The sequence below is a fragment of the Accipiter gentilis genome, chromosome W, assembly GCF_929443795.1.
Source record: "Accipiter gentilis chromosome W, bAccGen1.1, whole genome shotgun sequence".
Classification (NCBI taxonomy): Eukaryota; Metazoa; Chordata; class Aves; order Accipitriformes; family Accipitridae; genus Astur; species Astur gentilis.
Window position 1 is genome coordinate 7,812,412 of NC_064918.1, and position 25,312 is coordinate 7,837,723.

Consider the following 25,312-nt stretch of genomic DNA (forward strand, 5'->3'; position numbering starts at 1 on the left):
GAGAGGGGCAGATCCTGGGAGGGAGAGGCAGCAAAGGGGTGCTTGCTGCAGAGGTGCAAGGCCACGTGAGCTTGGGGTGGGGAAAGGTGCTGAATAACTAACTGTTTTGGGAAGGAAGATACAAATGTTTATGTTGGGAACAGATATGTAAATAGGAATGTTTCTAAGGGAGCCTCTTGTCTGCTGCATTGCTCTGTTTTTTAACAAAACAGCCCCCTGAGTCCATCTGCTGTGGTCTGCATGTCTGCCACACAAGGGAGGCATTGCTGTTTGTTAGTGAATTAGTTAATGCCAGTGTGTTGTGGCAGGGACAGGGATGCAGGCAAGCACTCAGCCTGCCAGCATTTATACCTCCTGGCATCAGTATTGGCAATGTTTGTGAAGGACTGGGGAGGGCACCAAAATAGTTTCCATTCTCCTCTGCTGTGGGAACAAGTCTCCTGGGTAACAAACACTCCTTGTTCTGCACAGAGCTCTGCAGCTGAGACTGTCTTCTTCCTCACTGCTGCTCCCCGACTGTCCCAGCTGAATGAGCTGGAGACATCTGCTTGAGCCTGCCTTAATTAACACTGACAATACAATGGCACTGGCAGTATGGGGGTCTGAGGGCTACACTCTAATGGGAGTACATTGTTGCCACTGCTAATAGTTTCATTTACTGCAGCTCGAGTGGAGCAGAGCCCACCAGGACTAGCTTTCTGCTTGCTGTAATGGCCAGGCATGGAGGTACATCCCTCACTCCTGCATCATCCCTGAGGCTTGTCCTTGCTGCTTGAATGGGACAAGGTTGTGGTGTGGGTCCCAAGCATCCAAGGAAAGGCAAGCAGTGGGCTGAGGAGCATGTAGTACCACAGATGGGGCATGTGCATCGGCCTCTTGGGAAGGACCTGCAGAGCTTGAGCTTTGGGACAGGCTGATGGATCGTTTCCAGTGTTTCAGAGGTGAGTAGCAGAGATGCGTCTTCAATGCTGGCTCCAGTACATTGCGAATGGGCTGCACAGCCCACAGCCAGCCCAAGGCCCTTTCTCTTTTCTCGCTGTAAGGCTCTCTCTGCGGTGGGGGGAGTCCTGGACTCCTGCCTCTGGAGCCCTTACTAGCTCTTGGTGGGAGCTACCCACCAGTCACTGGGTTTTCAGTTGGAAATCTGATTTGAACATTGCCCAAAGAGATATTTTAAAGGTTTCTAGTGGTCTGGGATCCGAGACAATTGGCAGTCACTTTCAGTAATGAGTCTAACATTTTTCTGTCACAACTTTTTATGTTGGCCTCTCCAGAGGCAGAAGCTTCTGCAAAGTGTTGTATTGTCCAAGCTGTTGTATTTGTTTTATTTGGTTGCTGCTTTGAATGCATCATGGCATAGAGCAAGAAGTACTCAGGCATGTGACGGTTCTTCATTTCTCTGAACTGTGTGTGTGTGTGACATTTCTACATGTTCTCTGACTTGCCCGCTCCCCACAGAGCCTCGGTTTAGGAGATGGGGTTTGGTTCAGGCTTGTAGGGATTGCCAGCATAGACCTTTTTCCAATGTGGATGCTCTGTTTTCCAAGTTCTGCTTAGCTCAGAGCAGGCCAGTGGCTGTAGGAGCAGTGATGGCACCTCAGCCCTCCAAGCAGGGTTAGATAGCAAAGTGCAATAATGTGAATGGTCCCTCCAGGATGGTTGTCCAAGGGAGCTGCTCTAGCACTAGGAACATCTCCCCAGCACAGCCTGGAGCACAGTTGAGTTTCTGGGGTGTTGTCATGGTTTAACCCCAGTCAGCAACTAACAACCACACAGCCACTTGCTCACTTCACTCCCACCCAGTGGGATAGGGAAGAGAATCAGGAAAAAAAAAAAAGTAAAACTCATGGGTTGAGATAAGAACAGTTTAACAGAACAGAAAGGAAGAAACTAATAATGATAATAATAAAATTACAATACTAATAAAAAGATTGGAATATACAAAACAAGTGATGCACAGTGCAATTGCTCACCACTCACCGACCGATGCCCAGTTAGTTCCCAAGCAGCAATCTGCCCCCCAGGGCACCTCCTCTCCAGTTTATATACTGGGCTTGACATCACATGGTATGGAATACCCTGTTGGCCAGTTTGGGTCAGCTGTCCTGGCTGTGTCCCCTCCCAACTTCCCGTGCCCCTCCAGCCTTCTTGCTGGCTGGGCATGAGAAGCTGTGGTGGGTTAACTCTGGCTGGACGCCAGGTGCCCACCAAAGCCATTCTATCACTCCTCCTCCTCAACTGGACAGGGGAGAGAAAATATAACAAAGGGCTGGTGGGTAGAGATAAGGACAGGAGAGATCACTCACCAGTTACCATCATGGGCAAAACAGATTCAGCTTGGGGAAAATTAACTCAATTTATTACAAATCAACCAGAGTAGGGTAATGAGAAATAAAACCAAATCTCAGAACACCTTCCCTCCACCCCTCCCTTCTTCCCAGGCACAACTTCACTCCCGGATTCTCTACCAACCCCCCCAGCGGCACAGAGGGACAGGGAATGGGGTTTGCGGTCAGTTCATCACATGTTATTTCTGCCGCTTCATCCTCCTCAGGGGCAGGACTCATCACACTCTTCCCCTGCTCCAGTGTGAGGTCCCTTCCACGGGAGACAGTCCTCCACGAACTTCTCCAGCATGTGTCCTTTCCACGGCATGCAGTCCTTCAGGAGCACACTGCTCCAGCGTGGGTCCCCCATGGGGTCACAAGTCCTGCCAGAAGCCTGCTCCAGCGTGGGCTTCCCACGGGGTCACAGCCTCCTTCGGGCACCCACCTGCTCCGGTGTGGGGTCCTCCACATGCTGCAGGTGGATATCTGCTCCACCGTGGACCTCCATGGGCTGCAGGGGGACAACCTGCCTCACCATGGTCTTCACCATGGGCTGCAGGGGAATCTTCGCTCTGGCGCCTGGAGCATCTCCTCCCCCTCCTTCTTCACTGACCTTGGTGTCTGCAGGACTGTTTCTCTTACATGTTCTCACTCCTCTCTCTGGCTGCCATTTCTGTCTGTCCCAGCAACTTTTTTTTCCTTCTTAAAAATGTTATCCCGGAGGCGTTACTACTATTGCTGATTGGCTTGGCCTTGGCCGGCGGCGGGTCCGTCTTGGAGCTGGCTGGTATTGCCTCTGTCAGACACAGGGGAAGCTTCCAGCAGCTTCTTACAGAAGCCACCCCTGTAACCCCCCCCACACACACACTACCAAAACCTTGCCATGCAAAGCCAATACAGAAGCTGAAAAATCCTTGACTTTTAGTCTAAACACTACTTAGCAACAACTGAAAACATCAGTGTGTTATCAACATTCTTCTCATACTAAATCCAAAACATAAGACAATGCCAGCTACTAGAAAGAAAATTAACTCTATCCTAGCCAAAACCAGGACAGGTGTGTGGTCATGCCCAGAAAAACAAAAGTAGCCACACATGCTACCTGTGCCCTGGGAGAAACTGCACTGACTTGCCCATGGAGCAGGTTGCAGCTGCCTCTGGTGAAAAGGGGGTAATAGAAAAATCCTTTCACATGGCCCCAGGATAGCAAGAGAGCCTTGGCTTTTGTAGGTGGTGATCCCTTGTTTCAGGAAGGAAGATCTGCCATGGATTGCTTTGCAGAGATGCCCAGGTTACGGGCAGCACTTTAATCACAAGCTGTAGTTAATAGTTGCTGGGATCTTGATTTGAGAGTCCCTGTGACAGCGTGGACTTCAGACATCCTATCCCTCCTAGGTGTGTTCAGCACTGGGGGAAGTGCTGGTGGTTGCATCTCACTCTGGGGGTGGCTGCATTTCAGGGATGCTGTGTAGATTCTGTTGGTGAAGCTCTTTAGGACAAGGCACTACAGAAATGTAAAAGAAGCTTCAAGAAGCTTCTTGTAGTCTTCCTGATCTCTTAGTAATAAGTCCTCTCATCCTCCTCCTCCTGTGCGTTGCTTTGCAGACTAGCATTTTATCTCCAAGAGCTCTGGCTGCCATTATCAACTGTAGGAACATAGCACTCCAGTTACTTTTGCTTTCCTTTGCAAAGCCAGGAGAAGAGATCAGACAGCTTGCAACCACGCAGCATCTGAAACCAAAGCTCATCACAGAATAAGATGCTGCAGCTCTATTTTATGGCATAGTTTTTAGTCTTCATATTTCTCCTCATGCTACCTTCCTGATTTCCAAATTCCTGTAAGAATCAATCCTCCATCTTCCAGCTCGACCTGTTCTCTCCCCTCCTCTCCTTCTCTGCTCCCTCCCATCCCCTGCCTTGTCTGAGGTCCCGCAGGGACTGATTGCAAGCCGGAGTGGCGATGCTGTGGGCATGCTTGCTCCTTCACACGCAGCAACGTCACAACAGCAGCAGGAGCATTGGAGATGTGATTGCGCAGACCTTCTGCATTGCCAGGGATGCAGCTGTGAGAAAAAAAAAAAAAAATTGACTCTGTGTTTCCCATAGCATCCTGGTGAGAGGGCATGGAGCCTGCTGGAATCTGAGTGCTCAGCAGTGCCGGAGCAGAGCGTGTTCAATGAGAGGAGACAGGGAACAAAGGATCTGTGGAAAGGTGAGATGGATAAATGATCGGGGTGGGCATTAGTCATACTGATGGTTTTCAGGCCATTCATTGTCCGGCAAAGTGGCTGGTTTGTTTTTGTAGAGATTGTCAGCTACCCAATGAAGCTTAAAGATTTTAGGATTGCTTTGTCTCTTCAGAGGTTGTGTTGCTTTGGAGCTGCTGTGATTATAATTGATGGAAGAGAGTAAGGAGGCTGGTATTGCTGCGCAGAATGTGCGTTTGTCCATTATAGCTATGAAATAGTGGTTGTCATGTCTGGGGCTCATTGTGCAGAGGCGAGCTGTGCTTCGCCCCAACAATGCAGTCGCACAGCTCTCCGTTGTGTCTGCCATGACAGCTGAGCCCACACAGATTGTTTTGGTCCCACAAGCTACCATGCTCTCTGTGCATCCCTGGCGGTGGATGCTGCTGTGCAGCTCAAAAGCTGTTTTGACAGACAGTACTTCCATGAAAAGCCAAAAACAAAGGACACAGAGGAAAGGAAGCTGTCAGTGTGGCTTGTAGCTTTTTTCCCCCCTTTTTTTTCTTTTTTTTTCTTTTTTTTTTTTTAATACTGGTAAATCAATTGCTCAAAAGGTGTTAGGATAAAATAGTGTGGCAGGTAAAACCCTGCTCTTTGTTGAGAGATACACCGGGCTCTGTGCAGGCTGGAGTCCTTTGTGTTGCCCAGGGAGTGTCTGTGCTGGCTGTGTAAATGAATGCTTTCTCTCTGCCTCTTTTTCACAGATCAGATGAGAAAGGTTAGGAATGGAGGAATTGCTACCTTTAATTACTGAGATGAGTGGTCCAGGCTGGGTACCAGTTACTAGAGCTTAATTACATGGTCTTTTTATAGCCAAATCCCTCTTTTCCCTCCCCACCTTCCTTCTTCCCTCCCCCACCCTCTGCACAAATCCTTTCATCAAATTGCATCTGCAAACAAAAAGGGACAAGGGCTTGAACAAAGAGAAGGATACATATGGGATAGGGATATAGATACTGAAGAGGCAATGTTCAGGATGGCAGTCAGTGAGAACAATAAAGCAAAGGTATAAAAGAATGAGATTTTGGTATGTGTTACAGTGATGTGGCTGTAGGGGAATGTACACATGGGAATGTAGTAACAAAAGGAGATAATCAAATAGATACAATCTTTTGGGGTTATGGGAAAATGCTGAACATGTGAGTTTGCACTTGTAGGTGTTTGGGGGGAATGTGGTGTTAATGGGAGTTATATTAGCATTGGCTATTGAGGAGCAGATCATACAAGGACTGGATTGATGGGTGTTGTAAAGGCATATGGAGTATGGGGGAAATAAAGATCTGCTTTTTTACCTCCAGACATCTAGAGCCTTGTATACTGGTGTTGCTAATGAGCAAGCTTGGCAGGTCTAACCTATTCACAAAAGCTTTCTGCAGTTTGCCAATGACCCAAGAATAATTCAGATAAAGCATCTTTAGGCCTGTCAGGAGCAACAGGATCGTAGGAAAAATGTAGCTAAAATGGTAAATATTTGGCAGAGCTGTAGAGGAGCCTTGGAGCAGAAGGCGCAGGTGTGGGGGGCATTGAAGAACTAGAGGAACAGGGGGTTGTGGGTCAGAGACCAGCAATAGAGGGCACAGGGGAGGAAAATCAGGGTTGTCATTGTCAGGGAATGTAAATGTATTGTTTGTACTGTCATTCTCCAGCCTCGTACTGTGTTCCCTGGGATGGTCAGTGCTCTGTGCAGCCCCAAGAGGTTTGTGGAGGTGAGAGTGATCATCAGCACAGCCTTTTCTGCAGCAGTTTTCTGAAGGAACCATTTTGCTGCTGCAGATTCTCAGACAGTTGCTCCTTCTCCATCCCTGTGCAGTGGCAAGGCTCTCTGGCCTTTACACCTGGTGAAGAAGATAAACCCAGAGTTTCAGTGCAGGGTGCTGGGTGGGAAGGACAGGGCTTCCAGCAAAACCATGGAGCAGAGTGCATTCTGCTTGCAGCTCTGTGACAATGTCCTGGAAGCATCATAGGGCTTCCTGAACTGCAGCTCCTCATCCCTATCTCACCCTGGGACTTGGGAACCCTCTCTGTGTCTCCAGGTCTCTGTCCCACTCAGCTCAATGGGAGCAGGGAGCAGGATATGTTCCTGTAGGTATGAGAAGAGGGAACTGTACAATGAGAGACATGCTACCAGACTGCATTTTGTGGTGCTGCTGCAGAACAGGCTCCTGCAGGAGGTTGGTGGGGGTAACAACAACACATGTGCATTTGTAGGTGCATCATGGGCTGGAGGACAGGACATGCAACAGTACATATCTATGCAGCGTACACATACTTGTATCGGGGTGTGGAAGAAAAATTGCATATAGTTTGTGTGTACAATGCTTTTCTAAAAGAATAAAAAGAAGGTGATGTAGCCTGCTTCACTGCATGGGATGGGAACACTCCCCAGGACATACAGGGTGTGCCTAGCTAGTAGGTGCCACTCTTACAAGAGCATCTGTTAAGCAGTGAGAGTGCACAGATAATCTCTGCCCTGAGATGCTTAAAAGATGGGCAAGAGCTTCTGGCAACTGGAGCTGACCAAAATGATTCACAGGAAGGAGATAAAATTGCTGCCATGTGTCTTCTTTGCTGCATTGGTGGAGAATGCTGGGGACAAAGTGCAGCTGGATCTCTGGTTCCAAGGGACCCTGGACCTGCATTGCAGAAAGTGCAGGTAGCCCAGGAGAATATTCCATTGACTCGGAAATGGCCTGCCCATGGCTCCATTACCACCTCTCAGGTGTCTGAGGCTGTAATAGCAAACAAAAAAATGAATTCTCTGTCCCAGACATCTTAATTTTCTTCCAGTCTGATGGTCCTGGCGAGTCAAGATCTCACTCTGGTATTATTCTTGATAGCCAGACAGTAACCCATCTTTAGCAACCCCATGCTGTGCTTTGCCCTATTTTTCATTTATTTCCCAGTCACCTTATTCTTTTCCAATGTTTTGTAATGTATGTAGTATTAAGGGCAGGTCAATAGATCTAATGTGGGTCACTTCCCTTCCTCTTTCAGAACAGGTACAAGTTTACCTTTATTATTTGGCAGCCACACATCTTCCCCTCCTTCCTGTCTTTTCCCTCATGGATATTTTTATCAAAAGCGCTGTTGCCATCTGCGATCATGCGACTATTCTTTCATTGTTCTGGGATCAAGAATATCTTGTCCCTCTGACTTGAGTGCATTTATCTTCTTGAATTTGTTTCCACTTCAAATGCTCACTTCTTTTTCTGCACCCTCTTTTCCCTGTATTGTCTAACCTGTCATCACTGCAGCTTCGATATTCTTCTTCTTGCTGAAACAGCATCAAAGATGCTGTTTCTACTTACCTCTAATATCCTTCTTTGTGTGGTTATTCATTCAGGTTGGTCAGAAGCCCTGCTCTTCTAATTTCCTCACCTTGCCTGGTGATTCCAGATTTTTTTCTTACTTATGATGTACCTTCAAAGTCTTTTCTGCAGTACTTCTCCAAGCTCTTTGTTTTTGTTGGCTTTATAACTGTTTTCTCTGATATGCCAGAGATCTGCTTTTTAAAAATTAAAATGGTTTCATTACAGAGCTGTTTGCTTTTTGCCCTTCTGTTTTATATAAACTGTGTCAGCTTAAGACATTCAGTCCAAAGCCACTTCTATATCATAGATGCTGGGCAATAATTCATCTCAGTAGGCATGGTTCTGATGGACCTGAGTGTTGGTTAAACCCAAGAAAAGCAAACAAAAAGTGAGAGATGCGGAGATCTGTGCAGCTGGGTGAGACATGGAGGTTCAGAGATGGAGGTGCCTCCCTGTCAGCTGTGGAATTGCAGGACAATACTGAAAGAGAAGATTTTGTTCCAGTGTTTGTGGAAGCCATTAAAATCCAACCAGTAATGGGAAAGCTCATTTGTCTGCTACCCTTGCTACTTCATGGGAAGAGTCCTGATGTGGATAAAGTGCTTCTGGCAGTCCAGTCTGTAAGTCCAAAAGAGCCAGAAGCTTACCCCATTCCAGAGTTATGCAAAAGGCTGCAGGATAAGGCTTGAAGGAGCTGAGGGAGCTTGGCTGGCAGGGGGTGAAATCCATAGCAATGATCAATAACTGTGTTGGTAACTAGCCTTAGCAGGGATTTGTCATGTTATCTGCTGAGCAAGTTCCCTGCATGCCCTAGCATTCATCTGAAAGTTGGTTACTCTCCAAAGTAACAGGCTGTCAAAATGGTTCTAGTCCCTGATTCTGCTCCAATTTTCTCTCTTGATGAAAATTATTTTAATGTTCATTTTCTGGAAGAAGTGGGTCAAAGCAGGGACATACCTGTTAAGATGAGCGCAAGAGCAGGACTGTGCACAAAGTCTTCTCCATCCAAACTCTTCCTCCACAGCTGTGTTGCAGCCTCAGGGATGTATAGACAATGGGTTTTTTTTCTATCCATCAGACACATGCAAATATTTCTTACTGGGCAAGGCTGCTGGTGGTTCTATCAGCAGATAGGGAAAGAAGGACTGCAGTTGTTAACTCCTGTAAGTAAGTGGGAGGCAGAAGGCAGAGCCGCCCAGATAGAGCTGTAATGTAGGTGAGTGGCCATAATGTAAGTGACAGCAGCTCCTGGCTCAGGCTCACCCTCTGAGTTTGAACTGTTGGGAGAGAGACCGTGTCTTGGTGTTTGTGCAGTGCTGAGGGTGTGGGGCTGGCAGTACCATTGAGTGATAAATAATAAATATTTGAGTGATGGCAGCAATGCTTTGTACTGACACTTGGCAAGTGATGGGAAACTGGCACTACCACCAAACCATCCCCCTCTCTGCTTCAGCACAAGATGTCCTCTGGAAGCAGAGACCAAGTGTCTGCCCTGTTGACATGCTTTTTGGGCCAGTGGCACAGGTATCTCAGAGTGATGAGAGCTAGCTAGTTATATCTGGTCCCAAGATATTGTTGGCCCACATGGTGTCTCTTCCCTGGCTTTGCCTAATTCATTCTAATGATCAATACCTGGAGTGACACATCTGCCCTGGGGTTTGGCTTACTGTGGTTGCCCTCTCCTTCACCACTTGTTAGTATGTGAGTAGTTGTAGTCACTTCTAAGGGATTTCTTGCCTGAATGTGGCTTATCATGAGCTTGACCCTTCAGAAGAACAGCAAGTAGATTTCAGCATGCATCTGCACTTAGCCATTTTCTATTGGCAACAAACTGTTCTCTCTTGCCTACAGTCAGCGGCATCTAACTTAACCTACTGCTGAGATTTATCCTCCAGCTGCAAGTCATAGTGCTTGAAATGGCTCTTGAAAAGAGCATCTTCCTTACCCAGATGTCTCTTCCTGCCTTCAGCTCCATGTCATATGCCTCATTTTCATTTCTGCAGACACTTGCTATTTATAATTATTGTATTTATAAAGCACTCTGAAGGTGGTGACTACTTCTTATTACAGTAAGCCTGACAGCCTTTTCATTCCCATGTGCTTCCCTTCCATTTCCTCTTAGACTGACTGTTTTTGGGGAGGACTGGGAGAGAGGAAAGGTGAGGCTGCATAGAGCGCAGAAGAACCTCGGACATCCCTGGAGGTCTCTAGACCCTAGTACAGTAGGGCTAGCCAGTTCATGGCATAATAACAGAAGAGGAGAGGAGGAACTGCCAGAAACAGGTATGTCCCAGCACTGACAAGCAGCAGACATGAGGGTGGTTAACACACAAAGGTGGCAACACTCTAGTCACATGTCATTGTTTATGTTTGACCATATCTTGTTGAGACACTGATAGTAGTCATTGATCCATTGGGGCTTATATTCTCTGTGTTTCTGTTGGTGAGTTTGCACAAGCTTTAGAGATCCCAAGGAATGTCTCCATCTCCATACCTCTGACCTCTCCCAGGCTTTGTGCTGCTGACATGATTTAGTATTGAAGGGTGGAGAAACACCCCAAACTGAAGCAATGCATTTGTATTTGTCCTAGAGGCACTGAAGGGTGATCCCCCTGTGTACCAGAGTATGTTCCACAGCCAGTATTTTGGTCTACTACCTTGTTGTCTGCTTTCCCCTTGGCATGAGTTGAGGTTGAAAAGAAAAACCACAACCTCTTAGCCTGCCCATCAAAACGAAAGGGGAATCTTCTTTCATGGAGGCAAACCACCAGACCTCACTGATTTAATGAGGCAAATTCACTAGGGAAAATATCCTTCCACCCAGACCTTAGTCAGACATTGAGGACCCTCTTATCTCTTGGGGGACCACAAAGGGAATTTGCATGGGGACAGGGAAAACTTCTTCCCACACCCCTACCCCAAGAATTTGTGCAACTTGAAGGAGCAAAACCCCCCCAAAAACACACTCTACAGACAGCAAAAAGAAACTCCTCTCCTCAGTGAACAGATATGTAAGAAAAATCCCCTGGTTTCTTCTAGGCTAGTCTCGTTGCAAACCTTGAGTTTTTGAGCTTGATGCTATGTTAAGTAAATGTGTGTAACAGAGGATAGTCACAAAAGTACATTTTTTCAGGTTCCAAATCATTAAACTGATTAAATAATTATTAAATTGATTCCAACTCATTAAACTGATGTCATTAAACTGCAATAAGTACCTGGATGTTACCCTGGTCATAAGGAACTTTACTTGGTGAACATCTACCTATGAATGTTAGGGTACATAAGAAGTGGAATAGAAAGTTATGGTACAGAGTCTTCTAATGTTGATACAGAAAGCAGGGGACATCCTACTGTTGATTAGGAAACTGCAATTAGTCACCCCAGCTCAGAAGTATGACTGCAGAGTTGGAGGGAATTAAGAATCTGCTCAGGAAACTGCACAAAGTCCTGGAAAACTCTCAGAAGAGGAGAGACTGAATAAATGGGAATTATTTGTGTTAAATGGGAAAATGTAGGGTTCATGATGTGAAATAATGAACGGTCTAGAGAAAGATGATAATGATATATGTGCTGCCCTGCTTGTAACATGGAAGTATTCCAGGAAATTAAGGAGGATTATTTGAAACTGATAATAGGAATAATTTTCACACACTGTGATTAATTAGTCCACGAATCTTGGTGTTAAACTCCAAAGCCCAGCAGTATTCTCAAATGGCTTGGCATTTGTGTGAATAAGACTACCCGGTGTATTTATAGTACATGCTCAGAGCAGAAGTTGCAGAGTTTTGAAACCTCCTGGTTGAGTTGAGGCCTATCTCAGTGTAAGGGCTTAGGAGAGGCAAATTCTTCCTCACCGCTTGTTGCAGGTACTTGTTCTTTTCTGAGACATGTGGTACAGAAAGAACGCAACAGCTTCAAGAAAGGTGGTGTCCAAATGCGAGTGTGTCCTAGCTGGGAAGACCTGAGAGCCTACAGTCTTAAGGTATCTCCTCAGACCTCTTGAACACCCTTGAAGTGATTAAAAGCAGAGTGGTCATCCCTCCAGTAGTCTTGGTGTGTCCCCTAGGACTCTGACCTGCTCTTCCAGTACAGAATCAAGGATCATCCCCATTTGACCTCCTTTTTTCTCCTGGTGAATAGGTGTATGCATCCTCTGCAGCCCAGCAAGGCTTTCCTCAGCAGAAGACCTTGGTTAATCCAGGTTTATCAGATTTAGTTAGTTAGACCCTTAATATTGAGCCCAGTCATTCCAAGCCTAATTAGCACATGAGCTGTCTTGTGGAGCGATATCCTAAAATAAATATCTCATTCAGGGCAGCTGATCACTGTCCTGGCTAGAGCTTTGCAAGCTGAGTTTGGTTTGGGTTGCTAGCCCCTGTGAGGGATAAGTTTCTCCTCTCAGAAGAAAAGTATGTATAATCATTAGGAGTGCCTGGTCTGCTTCCTAACTATTTTATTAAGGTTCTGGCTTGCCTTTTGTTAGTTCTGTTGCATGGAAAATATTCTGTTATGTAAATTGATGCTGTGGTTTCATCTAGATCCTCTGAGTTCTGCCTTAGCTGCTGGCCATGCAAACATACGAGCCTACCCACACATCAGGAGAACAGTTGGAGAGAGATTGGTGACAGGACCAAAGATCAGGGAATACTCTTGTATGTGAGCAGAATAAAAAGTTTGGGACTGCTCAGAGGGGTGGCAAATGTAATAGAAAAGATGATACTCTCCCTGCCCTAGCCCAAGGACAAGCAATGAAGTTAAATGCCAGTATATTCAAAAGGACTGGCAGACAACTACTACTGTGGCTTGTAATTAGCTGTGGCACTCACTGGTTCAGGAAGTTACAAGCCCCAAAAGTTGCAAGAATTCAGAAAAAAAATTGGACACTATAAGAGATGTCAAGAATATATAGCATTATAGTTGTATAGGCACCTAGCTTGTTATGGGAGGGTTACGAAACCTGCTTCTAGATGCAAACCGTTCCCATGTGGAGGAGGCTGCCTGTGATGTGTGTGCATGTGTGTGTGTGTGTGTGTGTAGAATGGAGCAGCTGGTCACTCATTTGCCCACTTTGGGGTTATTACACCTCATTCAGAGCATCTGAACTCTGCTGGCAAAGGTGAAGGACAGGGCTTCACTCATCTGATTCAATCCACAAATGTCTGTGTTCCTGTGCTGAAATCAAAACTTCCCTGTAGCAGTTGATCCATGAAGACTAAATATGTTCATCTGTCTGTTACTTCTTTCTCCTCCCTCTATTTCTGAGCTAGTGTCAACAGTTGCCCTAGATTTTGTCTTTCTTGAAAAAAGTATTCTTGATAGATTTGTTTTGGCCAGGGAGGTCATATCAAGACCTGCTGTGTAGGGCAAAAAGTGGTTTCTAATCTTGCGTGGTCTCACTATGGTCCAAAGATTTGTTCCCAGTTCAGAAGCTTCTTGTCCCATCACCTTGGGAATCATTCTGCCTTTCTTTTGCCAAGCCTGAATTCTGCTGAAATGAGATTCAGACAGCATTTGGACTGGATTACAAAGGACCTGTTTGTTCAAGGACTTGGCCATAAAAGGGTCAAGAAATGCACAGTCTTAACAGTAATCAGGCAAATTCCCTTTTCAAACCTGTGTGCTACAGGGTCTTTTCCTCCAGCTACTTTCTAGAGATTGCAAAATCCAGCCTGTGGACTAAAAGCAGTTGGGTATCAGCAGCAAAAGTATATGTGGTCCTGATGTCCTTCAGAGGGCAGGATAAATTTGATGCATTACTCTCATCAGATGCTGCCTTTATTGGGCTGTTACTCAGCCTTTTTGCTTTGTAGCATCCTATCATCCCCGAATCAGGGTGCTGCCAGCCTCCATATCATTGAATTGCTTATTGCATATTCCTGCTCTGGAGAGACAGGAAATTTCTTTCTGTGTATCCAGTTATTGCTTATGGTCTTGTTAGAACTACCTAGAACTGGGAAGGGTTAAAGTTTCCTGCAGTTTTAGCAGGAGTTAGCTGTTGGACATAGCTGCTGTTTGAAAAACCATTTAGACATGCAGCGTGAAGAGGAACATCTAATAAAACCAGCCTGCTGCTGGGATATTTTCTGTTTGTGCTGGATTTTGGAGCTCCTGATCTGGTTGCACACAGTATGTATTAAATTCCATATAGGATTGCATAATTTAAAAATAATAAAGCTCTGCAGATGCAGGCATTCTGGCTGCCTGGCAGAACTGATGCCCATCACTGCTAGGTAATGTCATACCTGCATTGATTCTCCTATTCACTGGGACATGGCTACCTAGTCCTGGTAGCAAACCATTGCACCACCACTGTGTTGAAGTCTGAAAATAATCCTGCTAGGGCTTTTTGGCATCTCTAGCTTCTTTATTTATGGTGACTTGTGGGGTGATACCTTATTTATTTGTATTGGGTTGCCATGGCAAGGTTTTAGTAGCAGGGGGGGTGTCCTGGTTTCAGCTGGGATAGAGTTAACTGTCTTCCTAGTAGCTGGTACAGTGCTATGTTTTGAGTTCAGTATGAGAAGAATGTTGATAACATTGATGTTTTCAGTTGTTGCTAAGTAGTGTTTAGACTATAGTCAAGGATTTTTCAGCTTCTCATGTCCAGCCAGCGAGAAAGCTGGAGGGGCACAAGAAGTTGGCACAGGACACAGCCAGGGCACCTGACCCAAACTGGCCAACCGTGTATTCCATACCATGGGATGTCCCATTTAGTATAGGAACTGGGAAGTGGGGACGGGGAATCGCCGCTCGGGGACTAGCTGGGTGTTGGTCGGCGGGTGGTGAGCAATTGCCCTGCGCATCATTTGTACATTCCAATCCTTTTATTACTACTGTTGTCATTTTATTAGTGTTATCATTATCATTATTAGTTTCTTCTTTTCTGTTCTATTAAACCGTTCTTATCTCAACCCACAAGTTTTGCTTCTTTTCCCGATTTTCTCCCCCATCCCACTGGGTGGGTGGGGAGTCAGTGAGCGGCTGCGTGGTGCTTAGTTGCTGGCTGGGGTTAAACCACAACAGGGGGCTACAGGGGTGGCTTCTGTGAGAAGATACCAGAAGCTGCCCCTATGACTGACAGAGCCAGTGCCAGCCAGCTCCAAGACAGAACTGCTGTTGGCCAAAGCTGAGCCAATCAGTGATGCTGGTGGCGCCTCTGTGATAACATATTTAAGAATGGGGAAAAAAAACCTGTGAAAGAACAGCAGTGGAGAGAAGAGTGAGAAGATGTAAGAGAAAAACAGCCCTGCAGACACCAAGGTCAGTGAAGAAGGAGGGGGAGGAGGTACTCCAGGTGCCGGAGCAGAGATTCCCCTTCAGCCCATGGTGAAGACTATGGTGAGGCAGGCTGTCCCCCTGCAGCCCATGGAGGTCCACAGTGGAGCAGATATCCACCTGCAGCCCGTGGAGGACCCCACGCCAGAGCAGGTGGATGCGCCCGAAGGAGGCTGTGACCCCGTGGAAAGCCCATGCTGGAGCAGGCTCCTGGAAGGACCTGTGGACCCATGGAAAGAGAGAAGCCCATGCTGGACCAGGTTTGCTGGCAGGACTTGTGACCCCACAGGGGACCCACGCTGGAGCAATCTGTTCCTGAAGGACTGCACCCTGTGGAAAGGACCCATGCTGGAGCAGTTCGTGAAGGACTGCAGCCCGTGGGAAGGACCCACGTTGGAGAAGTTCGTGGAGGACTGTCTCCTGTGGGAGGGATCCCACTCTGGAGCAGGGGAAGAGTGAGGAGTCCTGCCCCTGAGGAGGAAGGAGTGGCAGAGACAATGTGTGATGAACTGACGCATTGCCTGTCCCCCTGCACCGCTGTGGGGGAGGAGGTAGAGAAAATCGGTAGTGGAGTTGGGCCCAGGAAGAAGGGAGGGGTGGGGGGGAAGGTGTTTTAAGATTTGGTTTTATTTTCTCATTACCCTATTCTGATTTGATTGGCAATAAATTAAATTAATTTTCCCCAAGTCAGGTCTATTTTGCCCATGACGGTAATTGCTGAGTGATCTCCCTGTCCTTATCCATGAGCCTTTCTTTATATTTTCTCTCCTCTGTCCAGCTGAGGAGGGGGAGTGATAGAGTGGCTTTGTTTAGCACCTGGTGTCCAGCCAGGGTCAACCCACCACATTATTTCAATAACTTGGCCCTGCTGTGGTTTTACTTCACTCTCCCTTAGCCACCTTTGCTGTCTGTTCTGCTTTTGCTATGTTGATATATGAGGTTGTATATCTGTAATCTGCCATCCCATAAATGTTTGGTTTTCCACTTGAAAGTGAGTGATTCCTACGTACATGGAGCTCTGGGTTGAACAGACAGTAAACATAATTTTTCAGCTTCTTTAACTGAGTTATCTTAAGACTGAGTTTCTTATTTCTCGGGCTTTCTTCAGTGGTCATTGATGCTTTTGCCTTGCAGGGAGGGTTCAGGATTGTTTTACAGCTGTGATTCCTGCAATGCATGGTCTGGATAGAAATGCAGTGCCAGTTTTAATCTGGATAGAGAGGAAACAATAGTGAAGATATGCAGCCATGGAGTGGCTGGAGTCTGTATGGATGTGCTGACCTGTGTTGCAGTAAGATCTTATTCGATGTGAAGACCTCCTTTGTGCCTTTTAGGGCTTAGCTCATTGTTGTGGTTTAACCCCAGCCAGCAACTAAGCACCACACAGCCGCTCACTCACTTCCCCCCACCCAGTGGGATGGGGGAGAGAATCAGAAGGAAAAAGGTAAAACTCGTGGGCTGAGATAAGAACAGTTTAATAGAACAAAAAGGAAGAAAATAATAATCATAACAATAACAATAATAAAATTACAATACTAATAAAAGGATTGGAATATACAAAAGAAGTGATGCACAATGCAATTGCTCACCATTCGTCGACTGACGCCCAGTTAGTTCCTGAGCAGCAATTCCCCCCAGCCCCACTCCGTTTATATACTGGACGTGATATCACACAGTATGGAATACCCTGTTGGCCAGTTTGGGTCAGCTGCCCTGGCTGTGTCCCCTCCCAACTTCTTGTGCCCCTCCAGCCTTCTTGCTGGCTGGGCATGAGAAGCTGAAAAATCCTTGACTTTAGTCTAAACACTACTTAGCAACAACTGAAAACATCAGTGTTATCAACATTCTTCGCATACTGAACTCAAAACATAGCATTGTACCAGCTACTAGGAAGACAATTAACTCTATCCCAGCTGAAACCAGGACACTCGTCTTTTCCCCAAGTCATGAAGGTGATAGGGGATCTAGAACTACTTGAGATGCAGCTATCCTCATGTACTTTTTCTTTGTGCAAGTGAGACTTGCTTCTGAAATTATCCTCCCATAAGCCTTGGATAAGCAGGGCCTCTCCTTTGCCATGGTCTGGGCAAGGCCGAGTTATCTGAAGCCAGATTCCAGTAAAAGGAAAAAAAAGGAGGAATGTCCTGAGGGCCCAGTGGATGTGATTCATGATCTCTCATAGAGAGGTCTTTCCAAAATATAGTAATTGTAGGGATGATTCAGATCCCCAGCAACCCCTGAAATCTCCAGTGCTGTTGAGAATATCTCCATCTGTATGAATCATCTGTGCCCTCTCCACCTCTTGCTATGATCTCGGGAGCCTTTGCCCCTGCAGTGCACACCTGAGCAAGAACGGCTGCTCATTCACCATTGAGTGTAGTCATATAACAGACTTCGGGAGCAGCTTTGCCATCTTGTATGCCTGCAGGCACAGATCAGAGAGCCGGCTTTGATCCACAAAGCTGCACTGAGTTTGATGCCTGACTCCCTCAGCAGAACACTTTATTCCCTGCCCTGCTGTGGCTGTTGTGGTGGAGTTTTGAGCTCACAGCTCCCAGTCGTAGAAGTTGGTGGGAAAACCTTCAGTCCATGCTTCTGCTGGCTTTGACTCTGGTTCACGCACAACTGCTGGCTGTACTTTTGTCACTACTCAATTTCAGCCTCTGGTTCCCAGGGTCCTCAGTTGGGCAGGTGTGTAAAAGGAGCATGTTCATGAGACAGCCAGCTGATAGTCACAGCCCTGCTTCATGGCTAAGCCCTGGCCAAAACTGTGCAGCTAAGGAGGAGTTAAGCTTGGCATCTTAGCTACTGATTCTGCTCAGCTATTTCATTTGCTTATAGGATTTTTTCCTCATCTGTGTGGGTTCTTGAGTACTCTGAGAATTGCACAGCAGCCAAGCTCCAGCACCCAGACAGATCTATGTTTCAGAAAGGAATTGTGTAATTTCTGCTCTTGTAAGATCTTCGATATGCTTTCAGAGTGCTCAGACAGAAAGATGCTATAGAAGTGCATAGCTCTCCTCCTGCTGCTGCTACTAGAGTGTCTGTGATAAGAAAGGATTTACTGTGTCTGCAGTTTAATTCAGCAGCAATTTCAGTGTGATATTAACAGCTAGAAACATCAGAAGTTTTTTCTCATCTAGATTTGCATATGGTAATTAAGAGCATATGAGGTGGGGCCTGGGACAGAGGACAGGCTGTGGAGAGAAGGAGGAGCAGGTTCCAACCCAGATCACCTCAACCAATGCCCATGAGTCACAGCCTATAAGTGGCTCCTGTCACATGCCAGATGATGAGTCATGAAGTAAGAGAGCACAGAAATGGGAAAAACTGGTTCAGTCTCTATCTGGTTCCTGTGTTAGCTGGTATAGATCTGCTGCTTGAGCTATCGCTGATGTCTTCTGTAACTCAAAATGCCCAAAGCAACTGGGGCTTCTTTTCCTCTGACTGGGAGGCAGTACCTGCCTCATGTTAGTTGTGTCATCAGCAGGAATACATGTACTGCTACTTATTTTCATCTCACTCAGCCTATCACCTCTGTTGGCAAGCCCCTCACCCCTGACCTGAGCAGTTCCTTGCTGTCATGTGCACAAGGGCTGTGATTGATCATCACGTGCTGCAGTTTCCATGTTGAACACATCATAATCCTATATAGTTCTGGGATGTAATGATACATTAATAACGGGCTTAGTCAGGCTGTCCTGGAAAAAGCTCTGGCCCAAGTGTTGTCCCAAAAACTTGGGTTTGTTACCTGGTGTGTGTCGCCCAATTTACACACAGAGTCGAGGTATTTTCTTTTATTATGTAAATGCGCAGATACGGGTGCATGGTACAAACCAGCACACCGTCAGTACAGACAGTTATTTATACACAAAATTTAGTCAGCTAATACATATTCATTGTTATTCTATTAAATGATTGGTTAAAATTCTTCACCTACCATGTAAATAACTATGCATGCCTGCTATGATTTTTTGAGATCTTTACTTCCTTAACCTTTTGGGTCAGTGGGTTTCTTGAGTGGGTGGTCCTTGAGTTGGTGGTCATGATCTCCCCTTGCTGGAATTACCTTTTCTCTAGTTTCACTTAAATTTGGCAACACTAAGCAGTCCTTCACGGACCTTTAACAAAGCAGACTATCATTCAATTTGGGGTTTTCTTCTTAGACAGCAGTATCCTGGTTTACAATGCCAAAGTATTGTTAGGGTAAAATGAACTAAGTTAATCTTTATCGCTATCACAGGCAGCACCTCGCTGTGGAAAGAAAAGGGAAGTGGTATTTTTGGGAATCACTGTTTGCTCAGGACCACAAGAGGAACTAGCCTGAGCTGAGGCAGAAATTTAGGAAGTAATTTAGTCTTTCTGTCTTGTGGCAGCCCCCTTTAAACACTGGGTGCTGGAATATTCACCCTGGGACCAGACAGACCACCCTTACTATGCTACTCCCTGTTGGAGGCAGGGAAGGAGAACTGGAGGTTTAGGATGAGTCAAACAACTAGCATTTCTTTTTACACCTTTTCTTTCATTAAACATGCTGGATGATTTACTAAAGCATTTAATGAAGGCATGAATTTGGCAGAGATGTATTAACTGGTGAGAAATGAATGAATGCCCAAACAAATACCACTAGCTAGTCCCACCCTACAACAACTTACAGGCTTCCCGAGTCCTCACATCCATCCTCTTCTTACTCACCCAGATGGTTCAGTCCCATCCCCAGGCCACTCATCCTCTGCCCCTCACCCCATCCTCTTTGCTCACACTGCTCCCTGAATGCCCTTCAGCTTGCTGGAATTTTCCTGTTGAGTTTTTTTTTTAAACCATTCAGTACTTTCTGGCAGCTTTTGGAGTGGCAAAGCTGGGGCAGGGATGAACTGCATTACTGGGATCCTGGAAACTGGTGCTGGAACCAGTGAGCCCTGAGATCCCTCACACCGCCTGTCCTGTTGAATGTCTGAAGAGTGGCTTTCAGTCTGGATTCTTCACCCAGCCCTTTTGCCTGGAGGTAGATTTACAGGGAGTAAACTGAATATATCTCTCCCCGTGAGCAAAGAGGAGATGTCTGTATTGTGCCCATGTCTGCAAGCTCACACAAACCGTTGCTTTTTGCAGCATTTCTGCTCGTGCTTGTTTTGTAGAGCTGTGTTGGTTTCTTTAAGCATGTTAATGCAAATGCTCTGTAGGAGTCAGGGATTTACATGGAAGAACCCTCAAAGAACAAGCAGCTCCAATACAAAAGGATTTTTGCTGGTTCATCTATGAAACTGAATGACGAGCTTTTAACTCTGTTTTTCCATCTTTCACCCTTGAGTGACTTGATAGATCTTGGTCCATCTGAGGAAGATGATGATGACAGTGAAACCATAGCCATTCAGAAAGAGGCAGTAAGAATCCTCCCAGTTAAAGGTTTACATTGGGCATTCAATTTCATAGATGAAGTTGCTGACATTTGTAGAAACAGTAATTTGTTTAGAAAAGCCACCCTCCAAAAAGCCAGCATCACCTCCAGCTGGCAGTTCTGATGATCTTGCTCCTGCCTCTTCATTCTCCATGCTATATGTGCAATCTTTTTGTATTTAAATCACATTTATTTCTTAAATCTTTACATGCCTCCCCCACTATTGCATTACATTTTATGAGGAAACTTGTGTCACTGTGTGTTGAACCCAGTTGCCCCATGTGTGCAGCTGAGAGCGCTGAGCAGAGCAGGGTATTAAGCAATCAGCAATGGACGTCCAAAAGCATGGCCAGAGCAGTAACAGATAGCGGGGTATGCCTGGCAGTATGTGACTGCCACACCTAACGCATCAGCACTTGGAGGCACCAGCCCACTCTTAATTGAAGCAGAGCCTTGCAGGCCAGTTTGGAGCCGGCTCTGATAGCTTCTGCATCTTCTCAGCAGTGTTGCAGAGGCAGGAGGCTGTACTCCAGAAGCCATGCAGCTGCACCAACCACCCTTAAATCAGCACATCCTCAGTCTTTGAGGGTAGGACAGAGGAGGGATTTGGGGGCCTCTATGTAGTGCTCAGCAAGGACTTACAAGGCATGAGGTGCAGATCCTGAAAGGCTCAGCTCTGCAAGGTGCTGTATGCCCCTGTTATCTGCAACATGCTGCCTCCTTTCTAAAGCACAGACATAGCTTGGCAGGCAGCTCTCAGATCAGTGCTGAACCATCCTTTGTTGTTCAGCACACCTCTCCCACTACTTACCTAGAGCTTTGCTGCAGCTAAGGTGTTTTTGCTATGTGTATATATATATACATATGTACATAGGAGTATAAGCATTGATAAGCAATTCCACAACACATCATATGTGTCTCACAAAATGCCATCCTTCTCTGTTCTGTATTATCTTGACTGGAGTGAAGTATCCACAGGTAATGAAATGTCTGGCCCTCACCTTCTCCAGGTAACCCTTAGCACCTCAAGAGCAAGCTAACTGAACAAACAATCCATATCTCCCATGTAGCAGCAGATGGCATCAGTATGGAGAAGGTAAAGAATTTTGACATTTGCAATCAAAATAGCTGTTGTACTGATGTGTCTAGAGTCATTGTGCTCCCTGCGTGCCTCCCTGCCTTGTACTGCCACAACATACTTTTCTGGGCAGGGATCATTGCTGGATGCTATGTTTGCTGATGTGTGTGTAGGACTGAGCAGGATTCAGCACACTGTGGGCTTGTGCTATTGCAAATGATAACTAAGAAGAATGAACTAATTTGGCAAAAAGTGTTTAGGTATAGACTGCCTATCCCCACATCTGGAAATTTCCCCTTGCAGAGGAGTGTGAGGGCTTTACAAGGAGCTGATCAAAGCCAGCAGAATCTGAAACTACTCTGCTTGCTGGATTTTATGCTCCAGTGTCAATCCCAGCCTACCAGACCCTAAATAGAAGAAGGAGGATCCTTCTACAGTCTTCCAGAATCAGGGAGGGAGAGCCAAGGGACAGTATGGCCAGGGAGGGTGCTCTGGTGTTGGGAACTGAATAATCCCTGCACTGGCAGTGCCACTGCCTAACCTCCCTGCATCTCTGAGACAGGAGGAAGCCAGGAGAGGTGTCCCAAGGGAGAAAGAGGTATCTAAGGCAGAAAAAGTATCATGCATATCCCTAGGGAAGCTGTCAGAATGGCTCCTGGCAGGAGCTGGCTGCCTGCCTCCTGTGATATTGGACCTCAGAGCCTTGTGCTGGGAGCAGGCAGAGTATGCATCCATCTGCTGCAGCATCTGTGATAGCCAGTGAATCACAGTCCACCCAGGGAGCCTGTGCTGCCACTGAAACTAAATAGCTGGGAAGAGTTGCGGGTTGCAGCCAGAGCTCTGGAGAGACAGCTGGGAAATGGCTGAGTGTCAGCTCTCTTGACATTTTGCTGTCAAATGTCAAAGTGTGCCTGTGCAAAGCTTGTCCTCCCAGAGCAGCATCTGTACCAATGTGAAGTGATGTTGCTCAGCAGGGCTTGTCAGCAGATCAGTGCTGGAAGCCAGTTCCAAGCAGCCATTTCCCAGAGGCAGTGGAGACCAGGTGCTTCAGCAGTGAAGTGTGCTGTCATCACAGTCTGTATCCTCAAAATGATGCTTTTCAAGCAGTTGTATTGTGGCAACACTCAAAATATAGCAAAGCCTTATGGAGAGATGTGATTAAGTGTTACAAACAGCTACAAAGGCAGTAACAAGGGCAGGAGAAGTCTGAATGAGTAGATAGGCACTGGGGGACCAGGGCCAGGGGTTTTTTTCCCCATAGTGCTGGGGGGGGATGACAGGATAAATAGGAGCTCCTACTCCTACATGTACCATCAGTGGAGTGAAAAGTTCAAAATGGGACATGGACATTGCCCCAGCTGTTGAACACCACTTTCAGCATGTGTGTGTGCTAGGCACAGAGCCAGGAGCTGCTGTTACCCACAGTGGTTCTTGAACAATGTGATCTTGGGAATCCCTGATGTAAAAGATATTCTCCCAGGAACTGGGCTGAGGACAGACTCATTCCTTTCAGCCTCTGCAGCAGAGGCTGTGGAAATGGAGCCAGAGGCTTGTAAGACAAAGGAATCACTGAAAGGGGAGTGAAGGGTGATACAGGCATTAGGGAGACTATAGGTTGGGGGGCAGTTTAGGGTTGCACAATAGTCCAGATGGATGCAGTCCAAGTGGACCAGGTGACCTCTCTACTTCAGAGCCTAATCCTGTGTGAAACATCCCAGCAGAAGCAGGCATGAGGGTGTGCGTGCCCCCCATGTAGGTCTCATGATGATCTCTGGTAGAGTCTACCACAAGGCTTGTCTGCTCGCTAATGCTGGTATTAGCATTAACTTTTATATCATTGGGTGTTTACTGTAAACACCAGGTGATGTGGTTTAACCCCAGACAGCAACTAAGCACCACAGCTGCTCACTCGCTTCCCCCCCACCCAGTGGAATGGGGGACAGAATTGGAAAAAGAAAAAAGTAAAACTCATGGGTTGAGATAAGAACAGTTTAACAGAACAGAAAGGAAGAAAATAATAATGATGATAATAATAATAAAATAAGGATTGGAATATACAAAACAAGTGATGCACAATGCAACTGCTCACCACCCACCGACCGACACCCAGTTAGCTCCTGAGCAGTGATTCCCCCCAGCCCCACACCCCCCAGTTTATATACTAGACATGACATCACATGGTATGGAATAACCCGTTGGCCAGTTTGGGTCAGCTGCCCTGGCTGTGTCCCCTCCCAACTTCTTGTGCCCCTCCAGCCTTCTTGCTGGCTGGGCATGAGAAGCTGAAAAATCCTTGACTATAGTCTAAACACTACTTAGCAACAACTGAAAACATCAATGTTATCAACATTCTTCTCATACTAAATCCCAAACATAACACTATACCAGCTACTAGAAAGAAAATTAACTCTATTTCAGCTGAAACCAGGACACCCTCCAATGCACTTCTCTGCATTGGCTTCTCTGAACTGTAGAAGCAAGGCAAGAAGGAAAACCCCCTCCAGACTATCCTGGAGGTGCTTGCAAGTTGGACCTCTGGGTTAGATGGGGAAGAGAGGAATGAACATGTTCTCTGCTCTCCCATATCAAATGCTAGTGAACATCTTCCTCTAGCTTTATGACAACCTGCTATTTACTGAACACTGAGGGAGTTGGGCTCTTAGTGCCCTGCCTGTACGGCTCCTGGGACTGTGGGCTGTGGCAGTGGTACTGCTGTGAAGTGCAGCAGGTAAGAAGATAAGCAGATGATAAGTGCTATAGATAATGTGGCAGAGTGTCAGGGAACTGTGAACCAGGCACCCAGGACCACAAAAGGAACCAGCCTGAGCTGAGGCTTAATCATCAGCAAAAGGTTAGCAGAAGGCAATGTGCTGTATGTGACCTATTTAACCATCAGCAGTAGCTCCCCATGGCCTCACTGAAGTCATCCGCTCCTTTTCACGAGAGGCCCTTGTGTGAATAAGTAGTTGCATACTTTGGTTTGCTCCCCTGGCACCATTAAAAGAGCTCAGGACCTCATGGGGACTCCTGGATTTTGGAGAAGAATGGTTGTTGCTGCTTTCCTGTTCCAGTCTGTTCCTGCTTTCCAGTCTCTGCCTGGACTTGTGTCTCTCCAATATTGCAAGGTCTGGCAGTGCAGTTAAGTGTTTGGTTCTTAAAAGAAAGTTCAAGGTACCTAAAGGCAGGCAAAGATATTGAATCCAGTGCGAGAAGATGGACTGCTCTCATCAGAGTGCAGCACTTCATTTCAGACCCTGTGCTGTCCGCATGTTTTCCTGTGAGTGTACAGTGCCATCAGCAATGAGGTCTTCATTTGGCCCAAAGTCTGTGCAGCCCTTTGGCCACCTGACTGAAATCAGTTAATCCAGTGTCCTGGTTTCAGCTGGGATAAAGTTAACTGTCTTCCTAGTAGCTGGTACAGTGCTATGTTTTGAGTTCAGTATGCGAAGAATGTTGATAACACTGATGTTTTCAGTTGTTGCTAAGTAGTGTTTAGACTAAAGTCAAGGATTTTTCAGCTTCTCATGCCCAGCCAGTGAGAAAGCTGGAGGGGCACAAGAAGTTGGGAGGGGACACAGCCAGGGCAGCTGACCCAAACTGGCCAACAGGGTATTCCATACCATGTGACGTCACGTCCAGTATATAAACTGGGGGGAGTGGGGGCGGGGGGAATCGCT

The 25,312-nt window shown here is 46.5% G+C and overlaps 1 protein-coding gene across 1 annotated transcript in view; it reads left to right on the forward strand.

Moving 5' to 3' along the window:
* Nucleotides 1–4,358: 4,358 nt before the first annotated feature.
* Nucleotides 4,359–25,312, forward strand: part of LOC126035236 (AP-4 complex accessory subunit RUSC2-like) — a 59,626-nt gene continuing 38,672 nt past the window's right edge. The window contains exon 1 of the mRNA XM_049793504.1: nt 4,359–4,539. The gene's annotated coding sequence lies outside the window, so the exon portion shown is untranslated. The remainder of the gene's footprint in view (nt 4,540–25,312) is intronic.